This window comes from Bos indicus x Bos taurus, chromosome 12 (assembly GCF_003369695.1).
Source record: "Bos indicus x Bos taurus breed Angus x Brahman F1 hybrid chromosome 12, Bos_hybrid_MaternalHap_v2.0, whole genome shotgun sequence".
NCBI classification, from domain to species: Eukaryota; Metazoa; Chordata; class Mammalia; order Artiodactyla; family Bovidae; genus Bos; species Bos indicus x Bos taurus.
This window is the reverse complement of record NC_040087.1, coordinates 36,492,343-36,511,878: the sequence shown is the minus strand read 5'-3', so window position 1 is coordinate 36,511,878 and position 19,536 is coordinate 36,492,343. Positions and strand designations below refer to the sequence as shown.

The window sequence follows — 19,536 nt, the reverse complement described above, 5'->3', positions numbered from 1 at the left end:
AACTTGACTTCAAAGGGCCCCTGAGACATCCCAAAAAGAGATATTAAGCAACCTGGGTTCATTCGATATGTTAAATTACATGGGAAGTATTGTTAGAAGGAGTGATAAATCTTCTTAGGTTATATTGTATGGTTGATGTTAGTAATATAGACATCCTAGAAATTAGCTGAAATTCATGAAAATCTGATATGTCCTGGTAAAATGCTGTCAGTTATAATTCTAGTTATCATGTTAAAGTGTTATAAGTCACAGCAATGACCAGGTTACCTTGTCAATTGCAATTTAATCAGATTTTAAACATGCCTTCTATGGTTTCACTCTGATGCCTTTGCAAGAATACTGCTACTTCAAGATTTATAAAAAAGACTTTTCTAAGGTTAACCGATAAATTTTTGTTTGTTTGTTATCTGGTAAGCTGCTACAAGACTGGAATTCAGTCTGCTGTCTAGGTTAAAAGAACAAAGTTTTCTTAGAATGTAGCTTTTCAATACCAGATTATGAATTTCTTTGCCTTTCAGTGATTTACATTTGTTTTCAAAATCTTTTGTAATTTTGGTAAATAAATAAGCATTATTTAAGATTATCCTACATGTAGGATGGAGGAAGCTTCCCCTACTTCTGCAAATTCCCTTAACCCTTCAGATTTTTTTGATGGGAAAAAGGTCTCACTTCCCACAAGGGGGACAATCCAAGATTTTTATCAGATGATCTGCCCCTGATATCCAAGTCAATTTGAGCACTATTTGGTCTATAATTTCGGAATAAAACTAGTACTACAGAAAGGAAAGATGACTTTTTGACTCAGGATGGCCAAAATATTCTGTAGACTCCAGAGAAAATTGGTTAAAATGAATTTTTTTGTTTTTGAAACTGCAAAGCCAGTTCTTTTTGCGTATGCAGTTAAAAACAACTAGCTTGTTAAAAAAGCATGCCTAGGTCAAAGCTTGAAGTTAACCCTTTCCTTGGTCTTGAAATACACTGCCCCATATGCCTAAAACCACAACCTTGAGCAAATGAGAACTTCTAGCAGAGAAAAAAAAAAAAGACAAGGGTCAAAGAGATATTTTAAATCTCAGGCAGAAAACTAGGAAATCTCTGTCTATCGGTCTGTCTGGATTTATATATGTCTCAGTGTGTGTCTTCTGTGTTTTGATAATATTGCTGAAGTTGTGAGTTCTTATTTAATTGGCCTAAAGAAAAGGAAGCACTTACAAATCAAACAGTTCTAAATACATGAAAAAATTGACCTAAATGAATTTCAGATTCACATGAACTGGGAAATAGTCAATATTAAATATCTAGTATTAATGTTTGTTTGCTACTCTAGTATAGACATGTCTAAGAGTCATTAACATTAAGCATAAATTTTTCATTGTGCCTAGGTTTATTATAAGTTAAAATTGCTATATTGTTATATCTGTTACAAGTTTAATAAGGAAAGTACCTCAAAAAAAAAAACCTCCTAAAAAATGTAAATATGATATGAGCTTTTAGATAAACTATTAAAAATAATTATACTTTAGAAATGGCTGTCTATAATAGTCTCGATTGATGGTGGGAGGAGAAGGGGACGGCAGAGAATGAGGTGGTTGGATGGCATCACCGACTCGACAGATATGAGTTTGAGCAAGCTCCAGGAGTTGGTGATGGACAGGGAAGCCTGGCAGGCTGCAATCCATGGGGTCGCAAAGAGTCAGACATGACTGAGCAACTGAACTGAACTGAACTTACAATAGTCTCTCCAGATTTTGGTTACCTGATTTTCTATCATTGTGCTAAACAGTGTATTGAATAGCTAGGTCATTTCCAAATAAAATAAGGTTCTGAAACATTCACTACTTGACAGGACCTTCCTCTTACACAGAAACTAGAGATTTTCGACTATTCATGGATAGTGTCTGGTGCCATCCTGAGATGTTCTCTATAAGAAAGCAAAAAAAAATTTTTAAGATATATTCACTGGTACATATGTTCACCAATCTATAGAATGCTAATATAAAGGTCAGTTCTTGGTTCCTTAAGGAAAATAGGATATATGTCTTGTTATTACAGAAGGTATGAGGAATCAAATTGCATTTTATGAAGGGAAAAAGAAGTAGTTCTAACTTACAGGTGGCAGTTTCAGGATGGGAGAAGCAAAGGAATGGGTACAGAAAGGGATAAAGAGGTTTTATGGAAAGTGGACCCCCAGAAAAGAGTTTTGGGCCTAATACAAGTTTTCTTGAGATGTTGAACTGCCTTTGATAATGGATTTTAAGTTTCTTTACCTCTTAAGTGATCTGTTCTATGTTTACCTTTGAAATCTTTTGTTAACTTTGGCTAAGTGGCTAAGTATTGTTTCACAGTGACTTATCTGATCCTACCTGACTGTTATAAACCCTTTTGATATTTATCAACAAGCCTTCCAAAATAGTTGGCTTCTAGCTAACTTTGGATGCTTCAGAGGGCCCCTGAGACATCCCAAAGAGAGATATTAAGCAACCTGAGTTCATTTGACATGTGAAATTACAGGGAAAGTGTTGTTGGAAGGGGTGATGAATCTTCTCAGGTTATACTGTATGATTGATGTTACGAATATAGATATCCTAGAAATTAGGTGAAATTCATGAAAATCTGATATGTCCTGGTAAAATGCTGTCAGTTATAATTCTAGTTATCATGTTAAAATGTTACAAGTCACAGCAATGATCAGGTTACCTTGTCAATTGTAATTTAATCAGATTTTAAACACACCTTCTGTGGTTTCACTCTGATGCCTTTCCATGAATACCGCTACTTCAAGATTTATGGAAAAGACTTTTTAAGGTTAACCTGTTGTGAAACAGGTTAACCTGTGTTTTGTGGAGTCACAAAACACACCTCAGAGGACAATCAAGACAGTGGAGTACAGTTTATTATGCCAGCAGGTCCAAGGGGAATCTATTCCCAAAAAGGACCTTGATGTTTCTGAGAGTGTTAGGGGAAGCACACCGATTGAAACCACCCACCCTGGCCAGGCTCCATAGTAACCATTTGCATGAGTTGTTTTATGACAGGAGATCCTGATAAGGAATACGGAACTAATAAGCCACCACCAACCAGAAGAATTCGGGAAAGGTCTAAAGGAGACACCGCATGTCCATCCACTTCCCGGTGTTGTAGCCATGCATTCCGGGAAAAAAACTCACTCAGAAGGACAATGTAGATAGTGGAGTACAGTTTATTACTCCGGCGGGCCCAAGGCAGAGTCTCCTCTTAGCCAAGGACCCTGACCAGCATTTGTGAAAATCTTTTATACCCCATGTGTACGTGTCTGAACCCACCACTCCAAATTCCTTGAGACCTACATAAACCAAGGAAAATACAATCCTAATAACCCCATCATTCACGTGCTATGTGCTCATGTGCTCAAACAGTCAAACAATTAGCCAATAATCAATAAACCCAAGGTTACACTCCAACTGATACAGAACAATTTATGGCCTGTCTGGAGGAAGGGGTGATTAGTGTCTGTTTTCTCTTAGGCGATGAGTAACCTAGATACGATCTTCAAGGTTCCCCTGTCTGGAGGGGGTCTTATCCTTCTGTTGTTGTTTTCATAGGCACTAAACACAGAGTTCAGAGTCCATTGGAAAGGTGGCCGAGCATGATCAGCATGAACAGGCCTAAGATGGAGTCCAGGCCCTATGAATTCCTTCTTCACCGGAATCCCTCTCGCTAGCATCCATCTTGGCTGAGCGATGCGTGCACCACCAGGAAAGACTGAATTAGAATGATTGGCCAAAGACCACCTGGAAACTAATCCCATCACCATAAAACCCAAGACTGCAAGCTACGCTGCAGAGCAGTTCTCCTGGGTTCCCTTATCCTACTGCTCTCCACCTGGGTGCCCTTTCCCAACAAAATCTCTTGCTTTGTCAGCACATGTGTCTCCGCGACAATTCATTTCCGATTGTTAGACAAGAGCCCAGTTTCAGGCCCTGGAAGGGGTCCTCCTTCCTGCAACAAGAGGCCCGGTTTTATGCCCCCTACTATGTGACTGGTTACATGTTAGCATCCTCTTTATTGTGTATGATTGAGTTTTACAACAAGCAGGTGCTAGGAGGACAAGCAATTAAGGTTAAAGAGGGGGAACCATGATTATACATCAAGGGGGTATGTCTCCATAGTTAATCTAACAGGGGCAGCCTGACCTCAACTGCATTCTCTGTTTGTCATCTGTAGGGAGGGAAGTCTCTAGGAGACCTGATTTTTATTAGCAACAGTTTCCTCACTCTTGGGCAGGGTTCAGGCCCAGTTCACAACCTGTCTGACAGGCTTCAAGATGGTGTCTCTCCTGCTTTCTCACATGGGCCCCAACAAACTGATAAGCAAATTTTGTTTCTTTGTTATCTGATTAGTTGGTACCAGACTGGAAGTTAGTCTATTCTGTAAGTGAAGAAAACAAAGTTTTCTTAGAATGCAGCTTTCAATAACAGATTATGAATTTCTTTGTCTCTCAGTGATTTATATTCATTTTTAAAATCTTTTGTTACTTTGGTAAAGTAAATAAGCATTATTAATATTATGGTACATGTAGGATGGACCAAGCTTCCCCTACTCCTGCAAATTCCCTTAACCCTTCAGAGTCTTCTGATGGGAAAAAGGTCTCACTTCCCACCAGTGGGACAATCCAAGCTTTTATCAGCTGATCTGCCCCTGATATCAGAGTCAATTTGAGCACTATTTGGTCTATAATTTTGGCATAAAACTATCACTACAGAAAGGAGAGGTGACTTTTTGATGCAGGATAGCCAGGATATGCTTTAGACTTCAAAGAAAATTGGTCAAAAGGAGATTTTCTTTTTTCCCTTGGAAAATGCAAACTGGTTCTTTTAGCATATGCAATTGAAAACATCTAGCTTGTTAAAAAGGCCTGCCTAGGGCAAAGCTTGAAGTTAACCCTTTCCATGGGCTTGGAATACACTCCCCACTTTCCCTGAGACCTCAGCCTTGGGCAAATGAGAACTTCGAGCCAAAAAATAAAAGAGGGGGGTCAAAGAGATATTTTGAATCTAAGGTGGAAAACTAGGAGATCACTGTCTGTCTTTCTGGATTTATGTATGTCTCAGTGTGTGTCTTCTGTTTTTTTCTAATATTGCTGAATTTGTAAATGAGTTCTTATTTAATTGGCCTAAAGAAAAGTAAGCACTTACAAATCAAACATTTCTAAATACAAGAAAAAATTAACCTAAATGAATTTTAGATTCACGTGAACTGGGAAATAATCAATATTAAATATCTAGTATTAATGTTTGCTAATCTAATATAGACATGTCTAAGAGTCATTAAGCATAAAGTTTTCATAGTGCCTAGGTTTATTATAAGTTAAATATTGCTATATTGTTATATCTGTTACCAGTTTGTCAACAAGGAAAGTGCCTCTAATGAAGAAGGAATTCACAGGGCCTGGACTCCATCTTAGGCCTGTTCATGCTGAACATGCTCAGCCACCTTTCCAATGGACTCTGAACTCTGTGTTTAGTGCCTATGAAAACAATAACAGAAAGATAAGACCCCCTCCAGACAGGGGAACCTTGAAGATCATATCTAGGTTACTCATCGCCTAAGAGAAAACAGACACTAATCACCCCTTCCTCCAGACAGGCCATAAATTGTTCTGTATCAGTTGGAGTGTAACCTTGGGTTTATTGATTATTGGCTAATTGTTTGACTGTTTGAGCACATGAGCACATAGCACGTGAATGATGGGGTTATTGGATTGTATTTTCCTTGGTTTATGTAGGTCTCAAGGAATTTGGAGTGGTGGGTTCAGACACGTACACATGGGGTATAAAAGATTTTCACAAATGCTGGTCAGGGTCCTTGGCTAAGAAGGAGACTCTGCCTTGGGCCCGCCAGTGTAATAAACTGCATTCTACTATCTGCATTGTCCTTCTGAGTGAGTTTGTTTCCCGGAATGCGTGCCTACAACATTTGGTGCATGGGCCGGGAAACTCGTCACTTTGAGGAGACAGGTCTCATTTGAGGCCACCCCGAGGCTTTGTGGCTTGAATCTCCTAGAGGGGGGAAGGCGCCTCGCCCCTCTGGAAGAATTCAGCCTTTCAACGCCTGGTTTCTTCACTTTGGCAGGTAGTGAACGGCAGCAAGGGAACTGAGCACTCAGGTGAGGAGGAACCCACCCGGTAGGGTGGAAGAGGGGGCCTGATCACCCCCCTGGGAGGGACTAGAAGGGGCACAGACCCACAGGGGCCTGGAATAGGCAGGCAGCAGCGATTGCTTGGTACACAGGTCGACAAGCGTGCTATGGTTTAGGAAGGAAATTTGTGAAGGTCATTTAGGAGGTGTGTCCACGCCATCTCAGGGAAAATTATTACCAGCGATCGCCAGGGGATTTTTAGGATAGGAAACTCGTATTCTGCCCTCCCCCAGGAGGTGTCCCGCCTGCTGTGAAATTCTTGACCCCCTCGGAATTGTTAGTCTAGAAGGAAGGGGATACATAAGTTAGTATGAATTGGCTTTCCCGGAGATGGCCTGGGACATAGTATATTTAACCCATCTGTGTTATCATCCGCACCTGATCAAGCCCACCAAGGCAGAACGGACTTTAAGGGAGAAACAGTCTTGGACCACGTGGTTTCTGGTTCGGCTGTGCTGACCAGCAGGTGAAGGCACGCCGATCCCTCTCCTCCCTCTGGAATCTGGCAGGTAAGGCTCTTCTCACCCCAATTAGGAAGGATGCAGAATGGCAATTTTAGTGTCATTGAGTGGAAATATCAGAAGTACATAGGGTACTGAGAACTTCATAGACAGAACGAAAAGGAAAAGTAGAAGAAGGTCCGAGAAGGTAAGCAAGATGGGAGGAAGTGAATCTGAGGCAACTGTATTGGAGTGCATGATTAAAAATTTTAAGAAGGGATTAGGAGGAGACTATGGGGTGAAGATGAAGCCTAACCACCTTCACATACTCTGTGAGGTCAAATGGCCCCCTGTGGGATAGGATGGCCACCAGAGAACACCATGAACTTAAAAATAGTGGAAGCAGTCTATACAGTAGGAGAGCCGGGACACCTGGATCAATATCCATATATTGACTCATGGCTAGGGTTAGCTCAAGACCCTCCTACTTGGACAAGGTTCTGTATCCAGAAGGGAAAGGGAAAAATATCAATGGCACAGAAATTGACTGATGATAAAAAAGGAAATTCTACAGGATTTGGACGGGTCGACCTGACCCCTCCTCCATACTGGATAATGACATTCCTGCCTCAGTGCTCCACCAGGATCGAAGGCCTCCTTAATGCCTGATCCATGGCCAGGTGAAGTCCTGCAGCAACCGCTGCTCCTCCGCCAGCTCTTCCCGAGATCGTAGAGCCTCGGCAGGCTCCGATCCCAGTGACAGAAGCCTCTGGCCAGCACTTCCAGGATCCAGCTCCAGCCAAACTGCCCAAGCTATACCAGTCTCTCCGGGTGAGTACTGACAAGAAGGGGAGGGAGACGTTGGAATTAAGCAGAGACTGCGCTCTGCCAGAGAGCTGGAGGGAACGGGAACAAAAGAGAACAGACAAGAGATTTGCAATGCTAGCTGCTACTCTGGGAAAGCCTATCTCAGGCCCTCCGGAAAAACTCCTCTGCCCCAGGGACAGGAAAGTCTTCAACCGGTCCCAGGGGAGGCCCTGGGCCCCATTACAGCCAAACCAGTGTGCCTGGTGCCGAGCTTTTGGCCACTGGAAGAATGAATGCCCTAAGGCAAGGAAGGAAGGGGAAGTTCCCAAGTTGTGGGGCTTGCTGACTTGGAAATTAAATAGGGCTGCCGGGGCTCAGAGATATCAGTCCCTGAGAGCCCATGGTAACCTTAAAAGTGGGGGACCAAAACACTGACTTCATGGTGGATACAGGAACAGAACTGTCGGTAGTAAAACCTGTGGCACCACTGTCCAAAAAGACTACTGCTGTAACTGGGATATTGGGAGAAGACATGATTAAATCTTTTTGCCAGCCCAGAAAATGTCAGATGGCGGGGCACCAAGTGATTCATGAATTCCTCTACATTCCTGAGTGCCCAGTACCCCTGTTGGGAAGAGACTTGCTCTCCAAACTAGGAGCACAAGTGACTTTTTCCCCTGAGGAGAGGCCCACCTTCCAGTTGGACACTATGACTTATTTGCTCTCTCTCTCAATACCACCCCAAGATGAGTGGAGGTTGCATGAGCCCCCGAAGGAAGAACCAGGTGGGCCGGAAGAGCATGAGAGAGAGCTAACTCAATTATTCCCTGAGGTCTGGGCGAAACACAAACCCTCCTCCCCCCAGGCTGGCTAGACATCAAGCCCCAGTGATAATAAAACTCAAACCAGGCACCATCCTGGTTAGAATGTGCCAGTACCTGCTAACAATAGAGGCCTGGGCCGGCATACTGCCCCACATCAATAGATTGAAACAAGCGGGTATTCTAGTAGAGTGTCAGTCGGCTTGGAATACACCGATCCTACCAGTCAAAAAGGAAGGAGGACAGGACTATAGGCCTGTACAGGATCTCAGGCTAGTCAACCAGGCTACTGTGACTTTACACCCCACTGTTCCAAACCCCTATACCTTACTTAGCCTCCTCCCACCAAGGACTAAAGTTTATACTCGCCTAGATCTCAAGGATGCCTTCTTCTGCATACACCTTGCCCCATCGTCACAGCCCATCTTTGCCTTTGAATGGGAAGATCCAGTCGGGGGCACCAAGTAACAGCTCATCTGGACTCCTCTACAAGGGTTTAAGAACTCCCCAGCCATCTTTGGGGAAGCCTTGGCTTCTGACCTGAACTCATTCCATCCGGAAGAGTATGGATGTTGGCTCCTACAATATGGGGATGACCTGCTGCTGGCCGCCGAGACCAAGGAAAAATGCTGAGAAGGGACAAAAGCACTGCTCCAGCTGCTGATGGAAGCAGGTTACCAGGTGTCAAAGAAGAAGGCACAGATCTGCAAGGAGGAGGTAAGGTATCTGGGGTTTGTTTTAAAGAAGGACACAAGGTTCCAGACCCTAGTTGGGTCCTATATATTGATGGCACTAGCCTGATAAAACAAGGACAATGGCTGTTAGGTTAGCCAAAGCAGAAGGGGCCATCAAGACTGAAAAGGGATGGCGGGAATTGCCAAGTGGCAAATTATTGGTACCAGAAGAGCTGGCACACAATCTGGTAAGACAAACACACCAAGCGACCCACCTAGGTCATGCTGCCTGCTCACAGGTTAATGCTGCCTCTCAGGTATTCAGACAAAAACCTCTGGGTATTTAGCGGAAAGGTACGCTGCCCTTTGAACACTTGGGAGTGGACTTCACTGAAATGAAACCTCACCGACACTACCATTACCTGCTGGTCATGGTATGTACGTTCTTGGGATGGGTAGAAGCTTTTCCTACCTGGAATGAAAGAGCATCAGAAGTAGCCTGGTGCCTGCTTAGGGAAATAGTTGCCAGATTTGGACTTCCTACCAGCATTGGTTCAGACAATGACCCGGCTTTTGTAGCTGATTTAGTACAACAAGTAAGCAAAACTTTAAACATCAAATGGAAACTGCACACTGCATATAGGCCCAGAGTTCTAAGATGGTGGAATGAACCAACCGGACATTAAAGAGACTCTCCAAGTGGATCATAGAGACTGCTCCTGGGTGGACTTGCTTCTGACGGCTCTGCTCAGACTCAGGATGACCCCACAGTCCCAAGGCTATTTTCCATATGAAATTGTCCCATAATAAAACAGGTGTCAACAAATTTGCCTCAGGTAATGAGGAATAGGATTTCACAGCAGATGGAACTGGGTAAGGTAATAAATCGGGTAACTAAGTTTATATAAGAAAAGGGTGCCGTTCCCCCTTAGGGTACAGATTCATGAGTTTACTCTTGGTGACCAAGTATGGGTCAAAGATTGGAAACATGATTTTCTCGCCCCTTGGTGAAAGGGCAGTTAAAGTTGCAGGTATTGTCCCTTGGATCCATCATACGAGGACGAAGAGAACATACCACACAGACCCAAAAAACACTGAGTGGACTGCACAGAGGGACCTCGCCGACCCTCGAGAAACTAAGACCATCCTTAAGAAGAAGGAAAAGAAGATCCTGGACAAGCCCCTTCAGGATAAAGCCGCACAATCAACTCCTGCTGCTTGGCCTCATCAACGTGATTTTGAATTTAACTTTCGTTTCAACTCAGGACAATGTTTTCATCTCATGGGCACATTCCTACACAGACTTCCACAACACTTCCAACTGCTGGGTATGTAGGGCTATGCCTCTGTCAGTGATGGATGGACTTCCTTGGTGGGTGTCACCACTCTGCCAAGGAGATTTTAAACCACTCTGCTCTTTTCTGGGATGACAAAAAGAGACTTTCCTCTCTCTTGCCAATCATAACCTCTCCTTGCTCTCTTGGTGTAAGACCTACAGTCAATAGACTTGGGTCATGGGGTTACATTTGATATAAAGGCCAGTGTAACAAAAGCCTAACCTACTTGTTGTAAATCTACCTTATTTACATGCTAGGTGGACAAGATCCATGTTTCAATGATATGAGTATATTGCTGCCTTATTCGTACCCTCTATAGGGACAACAGATATCATGATTAAAGTAGAGGCCTTGACTAATTTCACAAAACAGGCCCTCCTAGATAGAACAAAAGCCATCCAAGCCTTAAATGAAGAGCAAATCCAAATGAGAAAAGCGGTAATTCATAATAGAATGGCTTTGGACATATAGCTGCTCAAGGAAGGACTTGTGCTATAATTAAGGTTGAATGTTGTACATACATTCCTCACTTGTCTGGCAATGTATCGACTGCTTTAGATGACATGAAAAACCAGGTAAAAGCAATTTCAAATGAAAACATTCCATTCTGGACTTTGGTCCTATCTTGGGTGAAGGGCGATTGGTGGAAAACTATATTTACCACTGTTGTAGTTGTCTTGATAGTTCTGCTTTGTGGACCCTGAATTTTACAGTGTATTATGAACTCTGTAACCCAAAGGTTGATGTCATTCTCCAAAATTGGCAGTCGGAGAGCCAGGGTGCAATATATCCCTATGAATGATGCTCATAATATGACTTAAGAGCATCAAGAGTGGGGAATGAAGAAAGAATTCATAGGGGCTGGACCCCATCTTAGACCTGTTCATGCTGATCATGCTCGGCCACCTTTCCAATGGACTCTGAACTCTGTGTTTAGTGCCTATGAAAACAACAACAGAAGGATAAGACCCCCTCCAGACAGGGGAACCTTGAAGATCGTATCTAGGTTACTCATCGCCTAAGAGAAAACAGACACTAATCACCCCTTCCTCCAGATAGGCCATAAATTGTTCTGTATCTATCAGAGTGTAACCTCGGGTTTATTGATTATTGGCTAATTGTTTGACTGTTTGAGCACATGAGCACATAGCACGTGAATGATGGGGTTATTGGGATTGTATTTTCCTTGGTTTATGTAAGTCTCAAGGAATTTGGAGTGGTGGGTTCAGACACGTACACATGGGGTATAAAAGATTTTCACAAATGCTGGTCGGGGTCCATGGCTAAGAGGAGACTCTGCCTAGGGCCCGCCGGTGTAATAAACTGCACTCCACTATCTACATTGTCCTTCTGAGTGAGTTTGTTTCCTGGAACGCATGTCTACAACACTAAAAAAAAAAATAATAATAATAACTCCTAAAAAATACATATGTGATATGAGCTTTTAGATAAACTATTAAAAATAATTATACTTAGAAATGTCCGTCTAAAATAGTCTCTCCAGATTTTGGTAACCTGAATTTCTATCATTGTGCTAAACTAAGTAATGAAAATGTATTTATTATCTAGGTCATTTCCATATAAATAACATTCTAAAACAGTCACTGCTTAACACTACCTTCCTCTTACACAGAAACTAAAGAGATTTATACTATTAATGAATAATGTCTGGTGCCATCCTGAGATGTTCTCTACAAGAAAGCCAATGTTTTTTCTAGAAATTATCACTGGTGTTTATGTTCACCTGTCTATAGAATGCTAATATAAAGGTCAGTTCTTGGTTGCTTAAGGAAAGTAGGATGTATGTCTTGTTAATACAAAGGTATGAGGAATGAAATTGCATTTTATGAAGGGAAAAAGAAGTAGTCCTGACTTACAGGTGGCTGTTTCAGGATAGGAACAAAAGAATGGGTACAGAAAGGGATAAGGAGGTTTTATGGAAGTGGACCCCTAGAAAATTGTTTTGTGCATAATACAAGTTTTCTTGAGATATTGAACTGCATTTTATAATGGATTTTAAATATCTTTCCCTCTGAAGTGTTCTGTTCTATGTTTACCTTTGAAATCTTTTGTTAACTTTGGCTAAGTGGATAACTATTGTTTCACAGTGACTTATCTGATCCTACCTGACTGTTATAAACCCTTTTGATATTTATCAACAAACCTTCCTAAATAACTTGACTTGTAGCTAACTTTGGGATGCTTCAGAGGGCCCCTGAGACATCCCAAAGAGAAATATTAAGAAACCTGAGTTCATTTGACATGTTAAATTACATGGGAAGTATTGTTAGAAGAAGTGATGAATCTTCTCAGGTTATAATGTATGGTTGAATGTTACTAATATAGATATCCTGGAAATTATGTAAAATTCATGAAAATCTGATATGACGTGGTAAACTGTTGTCAGTTATAATTCTAGTTATAACGTTAAAATGTTACAAGTCACAGCAATGACCTGGTTACCTTGTCAATTGCAATTTAATCAGATTTTAAACATGCTTTCTATGGTTTCACTCTGATGTCTATGCAAGAATGAAACTCCAAGGTTTATGGAAAAGACTTTTCTAAGGTTAATTGATAAACAAATTTTGTTTGTTTGTTTGTTATCTGGTAAGCTGGTACCAGACTGGAATTTAGTCTATTCTCTAAGTTAAGAGAACAAAGTTTTCTTACAATGCAACTTTTGATAGCAGATTAAGAATTTCTTTGCCTTTCAGTGATTTATATTTGTTTTTAAAATCTTTTGTTACTTTGGTAATTTAAATGCGCTATATTTATGATTATGGTACATGTAGACAAAGCTCATTGTGCTTCTACAAATATTACCCCTCACGGTTAGACTTTTGCTATTCTGATGGCCTTAAAACATGGCAATAGTCTGCTCCTAAATCAGGGAATCAGAAATGGGTGAACAATAGCTGTAAATCACAGAGTCAGGGCTATGGTAAATCCAAGACAGCCGCTTGGCTTTTCCTGGCTCCCTGACAAACCTCATTTTTATTAGATGGGTTAAAGTCTTCCCTGGCTACAGTGTTAATGCCCTCACTATGACAAAAAATTATATTTCACTTAATATTAAATTCTAGTTTTGCTAATTAAGGTCCGTGTTTATGACGACTCACTTCTGAAATAGTTCCTTGCTGTTAAAAAGGAACTATTAAAGTTCCTTTAATAGTTTAATTAAAAATTAAACTATTAAAAAAATTTTTAAATTAAACTATTAAAAAATCCTTAATTAAAAAGATTTAATTAAGTTATTAAAAAGGACACTCTAAGGTTGTTTCTAAAGCTTATCTTAGTAACCAATCTTTGGATAAACTTCAGATGCTTCATGATGTACAACTAGGAGATTAACACCTGGCTATAATCATTTAAATCAGATGACCGGGGTATACTCTGCTATACCTAATGAAAGTTCTTGACTTTCTTGTGACCTTACTAATTCTTGCTTGTGACCTCACTAATAACCACTAGCTATATTATTTTCTATGTCACTTGTTTCAGAAGATTGTTTCTTATATTACCAAATGTGTGACCGAGCCTGTGATAAAATGCTGAAATGCAGTTCCATATGAGATCAATGATTGTAATAAAGTAACTGTAGACATGGGAAGACGCAACAAGAGGGAGTATTTTCCTGGACCAAGAGACTAGTAAGACAGGTATGGTCCAGAGACTTTTGCTACTTGCAAGGCCTGGTCTAGTAATATAGCACATTGAGTGACCTGTCAATGGAATTTTCATTAGACCTTGGAATGAGCCTTCCTAGTACTACTGGACACAATGGTCATGAAATGCCCCAAAGCATGGTCAAATATGTGGCTAAGAAGGGACCCTGCAGACTAAAAGTTGGCACTTGCCAGGTGCCTCTACAAAGATTAAATTATGACCACTACAACCTGCTGACCTTCAACACCCCTTGAAAGGAGTTCAGGGTGGAGGTCAGAAATAAGGCACTCTGTGCTCTGGGAAAAACCCACAACAGCCTTCAGGTAGTCAGATGCTTTGACGTAAAGATTTTATGAGCCTAAATTCTTGCATCTTCTCGTACCTAGAGAAACACTAACGTCATGAACCAATGTCTGGGCCTGGTTCTCCTGGCTAACTCCTCAGCAGCTTTTCTACTTCTAGTAATCTTTGGTCCATGTATCTTTAACTTGCTTGTGAAGTCTGTTTCTTCTAGAATATAACAAATCTTCCAGTGGTAGTACAAGAGTATTCCCTGGCCAACACCCAGACAATGCTGAAATGATCCACCTTATCATTCCATGGACTCTCATCCCTCCATAAATCACTCTGACAAAGAGCAGGCAAAGAGAACCCAGAGCCCCATGATGCTCCTGTACAGCCTGAAGAAGCCAGAGAGGTCATCATCCCTTTTCCCTTGAGACTGGGTTCCCAAAGGCCTGAGCAGGGTACCAAACGGGGCCAAGGAATCGACCCTAAAAATAGAGGGAGGAATGTGGTGACCCAAAAATGAAAGAGTAGATAAAACCAAGGAGGGTCTTGGGAGGCAGGAATGGAAAAACCAGACCATTATCATCCTTCCCTCCCCAATAGTGTAACTATTAACGGATTTCAGATCCTTCTGAGCAGTATTACCTGTCTCCCCTCCTAACCCACACAGGGAGATAGTATTTGCCTTACTCATCAGCAATGACTCGCAAGACCCCTTTCCTGCTCCTTGTACCCTGGGTATAAAAGTGAACTAAGGACCCCTGTTCAACGCCGGTTCTCCCTTGAGCTGGCCCGCAGATCTAACAGCATCTCCCACTCTAATAAACTATATTCTCCTCTCATTCTGCCTCATGTCTGGAAATTATTTTCCAACCCACTCACGGACCACAACAAAAACCTGGAAGAGTAGAGGAAAAGTTGTTTTTCCTTCCATACACATGCAGTGGGATACTGCTCCACAATAGAAAGGAATGAGCCATCAATCAATAGAAATGTTACTGAGTCCAAGCTCACTCTGCTCGCCACCCGACAGGCCAGTGAATCTGAGAGATGAGGTGTTGAGGCAAAGAAGACTTTAATAAGGGAGTCAGCAGATGGAGAAGATGGCAGGCTAGTGCCTCAGAATAACCATCTTATTAGGGTCTGGATGTCAGGTTCTTTTATGGATCAGAGAGAAAGAAACAATGAGGAACTAAAGTCAAAAGGCAGAATAGAGAGGGAGATTCAGTGGGGAAGTAAAGTGACAGGGTTTTCAGTTTCTCACAAAACATCTCCAAGGGAATGCCCAGCCTTCGGAAAGGGTGTATTAACCTCTTCTATTCACAGGTGGGCAGGGACAAACTATCTCTCCGGGAGCCGAACAAAAGCACTTTAGTTTACAGTCAAGCAGAGGGGCAGGGTCCCCCAGGCAAGCCACTGAGTATGATTGCAATAATAAAAGCAAGTCAAAGAAACAGTTTCCAACATGGAGTCAGATTTGGCTTTCTCCCTGCAACAAAACTCCATTCCACAAGCTTGCGGGAAAAAGTGAGTGAAGATCTTTTTGCTTAGTCAGATAGATCTTTCTGGGAATATCCACCATCTTTGCCAGTGTTTCAAACGTTGAGATTTGTCTTCTTTTTGTTCCTCTTTTGAAAAGGGTCTATTTTACACCTGTAGACTTAGAAATACTAAACTTCAAATCTAGGAAACAAGAACTCAAGTTAAGAAATTTAGCACTTTTCTATGTATGGGAAGATGCAAGTGTCAGGGCTCACTAAAAATTATTTGCTTGGCATGAACCTCAGCCATTTGGGGTTTATAATCCTGCATTCTGAATTTCCTCGGGGTTCACCATAGGGAGTGACTGGAGTTGCTGCAGTCTGATGACCGCCAGGTGGCAGGTATTCCCCTTCCTCGGGGATCAAAGGCTCACGTTGAAGGGCTATAATCACCGATTCCATTTCTCAGGCATTCCCTTTTTGGTCATGAATGGCCATTATCTGGGAGACATTACATGATCAACTTTTGTCCCATGGTACTGAGAGGCTCATTCCAATTCAGTCAAACATTCTTGATATGCCACTTTGGGTGTTAAATTTTGGACCAGACCCCATCAATAATTAAAATTCTCTGGACTCTAACTTCAATCCAGGAGACATTTTCCCTTGATGCTTCTTCACATACTTACAATCACATTACTGCAATTATTTTATGCAGCAAATATGGTTTTCTCAAAACATTTAGCCTTAGGAGATTTGCTGGAGGCCTAATTGCACATTAGTTACTGCAAGAGACAGCAATCTTATAAATTAAACAGGATATAAGTAATGCAGACAATGACACAGTGCAGCAGGGAGACACAAAACACAGTTTGAAAACAAAGAACAAATTTAAAGAATGATTAATATCACTAGTTGTAATCCAGTTGAAATTTATTTTAGGCTTAGTCAATCCTGACTGATTATGTACAAAACCCTTTTGGGGGTCCATTTTTCACAACCTTTGAAGACCATGATGCTGGGAAAGATTGAAGGCAGGAGGAGAAGAGGATGACAGAGGATGAGATGGTTGGGTGGCATCACCGACTTGATGGACATGAGTTTAAGAAAGCTCCAGAAGTTGGTAATGGACAGGGAAGCCTGGCATGCAGTAGTCCTCAGGGTTGCAAAGAATAGGGCATGACTGAGCAATTGAACCGAACTGAACTGAACTGAACTAGTCAATCCTGACTGATCATGTACAAAACCCTTTTGGGGGTCCATTTTTCACAAACTTTTCATCACAACTTATCTCAGTGCAATTTTAACTTTCAAGCTGTAGAATACCTGGAAAAGATTCTTTACATTGAGTTGGGCCACCACCTACTTGTGGGTGCATCACTTAGCTTGCTAATATGTTACAAAGAGCATATGCTGAGGCTCAAGTTCTAGAGGAAGATGACAACTCAACTACTCCACTATCTTGGCTCACCTAAGCCACCATTTTGATATGGGACTGTTGTAACTGCTTTCATAGCCTTCCTGTGAATTTCCTTGATAGTGAAGCCCTTTCTGTAATAGCATCACAGTACAAAAGAATCTGGGCTTCCCTAGTGGCTCAGACGGTAAAGCGTCTGCCTACAATGTGGGAGACCCGGGTTCAATCCCTGGGTTGGGAAGATCCTCTGGAGAAGGAAATGGCAACCCACTCCAGTACTCTTGCCTGGAAAATCCCATGGATGGAGAAGCCTGGTAGGCTACAGTCTATGGGGTCGCAAAGAGTTGGACACGACTGAGCGACTTCACTCACTCACTTCACTCACAAAAGAATCTACAAATGACAAAAGACTTAAAAGTCAAGGTTAAACAACTGATAAATTGATAAAGACACTTGAACAATACTTATCCCTTAATCACATCAATTCTTCTGCGCTCAGCTTTCTTTATAGTCCAACTCTCACATCCATACATGACCACTGGAAAAATCATAGCCTTGACTAGATGGACCTTTGTTGGCAAAGTGATGTCTTTGCTTTTTAATATGCTGTCTAGGTTGGTCATAGCTTTTCTTCCAAGGAGCAAACATCTTTTAATTTCATGGCTGCAGTCACCATCTGCGGTGATTTTGGAGTCCAAGAAAAATCAAGTCTCTCATTGTTTCCTTTGTTTCCCCATCTATTTGCCATGATGTGATGGGACCAGATGCCATGATCTTAGTTTTCTGAATGTTGAGTTTTAAGCCAGCTTTTTATTTTTCCTCTTTCACCTTCATCAAGAAGCTTTTTAGTTCTTCTTCACCTTCTGTCATGAGGATGGTGTCATCTGCATATCTGAGGTTATTGACATTTCTCCCAGCAATCTTGATTCCAGTTTGGGATTCATTCAGCCCAGCATTTTGCATGATGTACTCTGCATATACGTTAAATAAGCAGGGTGACAGACATACTCCTTTCCCAATTTGGAACCAGTCTGTTGTTCCATGTCTAGTTCTAACTGTTGCTTCTTGACCTACATACAGGTTTCTCTGAATACAGGAGGCAGGTAAGGTGGTCTGGTATTCCCATCTCTTGAAAATTTTCCACAGTTTGTTGTGATCCACACAGTCAAAGGTGTTAGCATAGTCAATGAAGCAGAAGTAGCTGTTTTTCTGAAATTCCCTTGCTTTTTCTATGATCTTTTTAGTTAAGCCCTGGGAACATGGTCAAGACTTTTTCTGCCCCTTGTATGCTGCTGGACAAATGCTGAATGCTCAACACAGGCTCAGTAAATTAAAGATGAATCAGTACAGATGCTGAGCATGTGTGTGCAGACACTGCTCTGAGGACAGCCCAAAACTCCTTCAGCTCCACCCCCGCACAATCCTGGGGGCAGGTACTCTTGTCACCTCAGTTTTACAAATGAGGAAACTGACATAGAAAAAGAATAAGTCATTTCCAGGATCCCACAGCTGGTAAGTCTCACGAGGACACTGGAGCCTGGAAGTCTGACTTTTCCTGGATGCAGCCTGGAAGGAGAGGGCAGGAGAGCTGGACAAGAAGCACAACCCACCTGTCCTCCCTCGATGCTCTCAGGGAGGCCACCATTCCCAGGGGACCTTGGTGAGTGTGCTGGGTCTGGCCCAAGGCTGCAGAGGATCGGGTTTCAGCCAGGGTCACGTGCTTCAGGGTAGACAGACTGAGGCTCCAGCACATCTCTGCTTCAGCCTTTCTGGTCACCATTCCAGCATGCTGCAGTACGGGCTCTGGATGGCCCTGGCCCCTCTGCTAGCCACCCTCACTGCAGGTGAGTCAAGGTCAGTGATGACTGGGTGCATGCTGTGTGCTGGGACAGAAGCCTGCTGTGTGCTGGGACATAAGCCCGCTATGAGCATCCTCTATGAGACCTCTCATCAGCTCTGAGCATTTATATCACTAAAGGCCACTTTTCAGATGGCTCCTGGTCAAGGGTGCGCCATCAGTAAGTGTCAGATCCAGGCAGGAGCCCAACCCAAGGCCCCATCTCTGTTGGTCAGTGCCTGAGGGAAGAGTGGGAGGGGCACACACCACTGGCCTCTGGCCTCTGGGCTCCTCTGCCTGCACTGTGTTTGCTCTTGTCTGCAGGTCTTCACTCTCTCCCTAACTCAGGCTCTCAGGGGCCACTGTCTCTGGTCCTCTTGTCCTTCTACTCTGCATCTCCTCTCAAGCTCCAAAATCACATGCAGCCCTGAGGGGCCCCATATGCCCTAATGGGTATTAACATTTCTCTGTGAATTGTCTGCTTCTCTGGGACTCATGTGAAACAAGTACTTGCAGTTGGATTTATCAAAGGAAAATTATTTAATATTCTGTATTCAATTAGCAGTTATGCCTTTTAGGAACACAGA

The 19,536-nt window shown here is 42.3% G+C and overlaps 1 pseudogene; it reads left to right on the top strand.

Annotated features, from left to right (window-relative positions):
• The first annotated feature begins 5,938 nt into the window (after positions 1-5,938).
• LOC113902104 lies at positions 5,939-11,174 on the top strand (annotated as a pseudogene).
• The last annotated feature ends 8,362 nt before the right edge of the window (positions 11,175-19,536 follow it).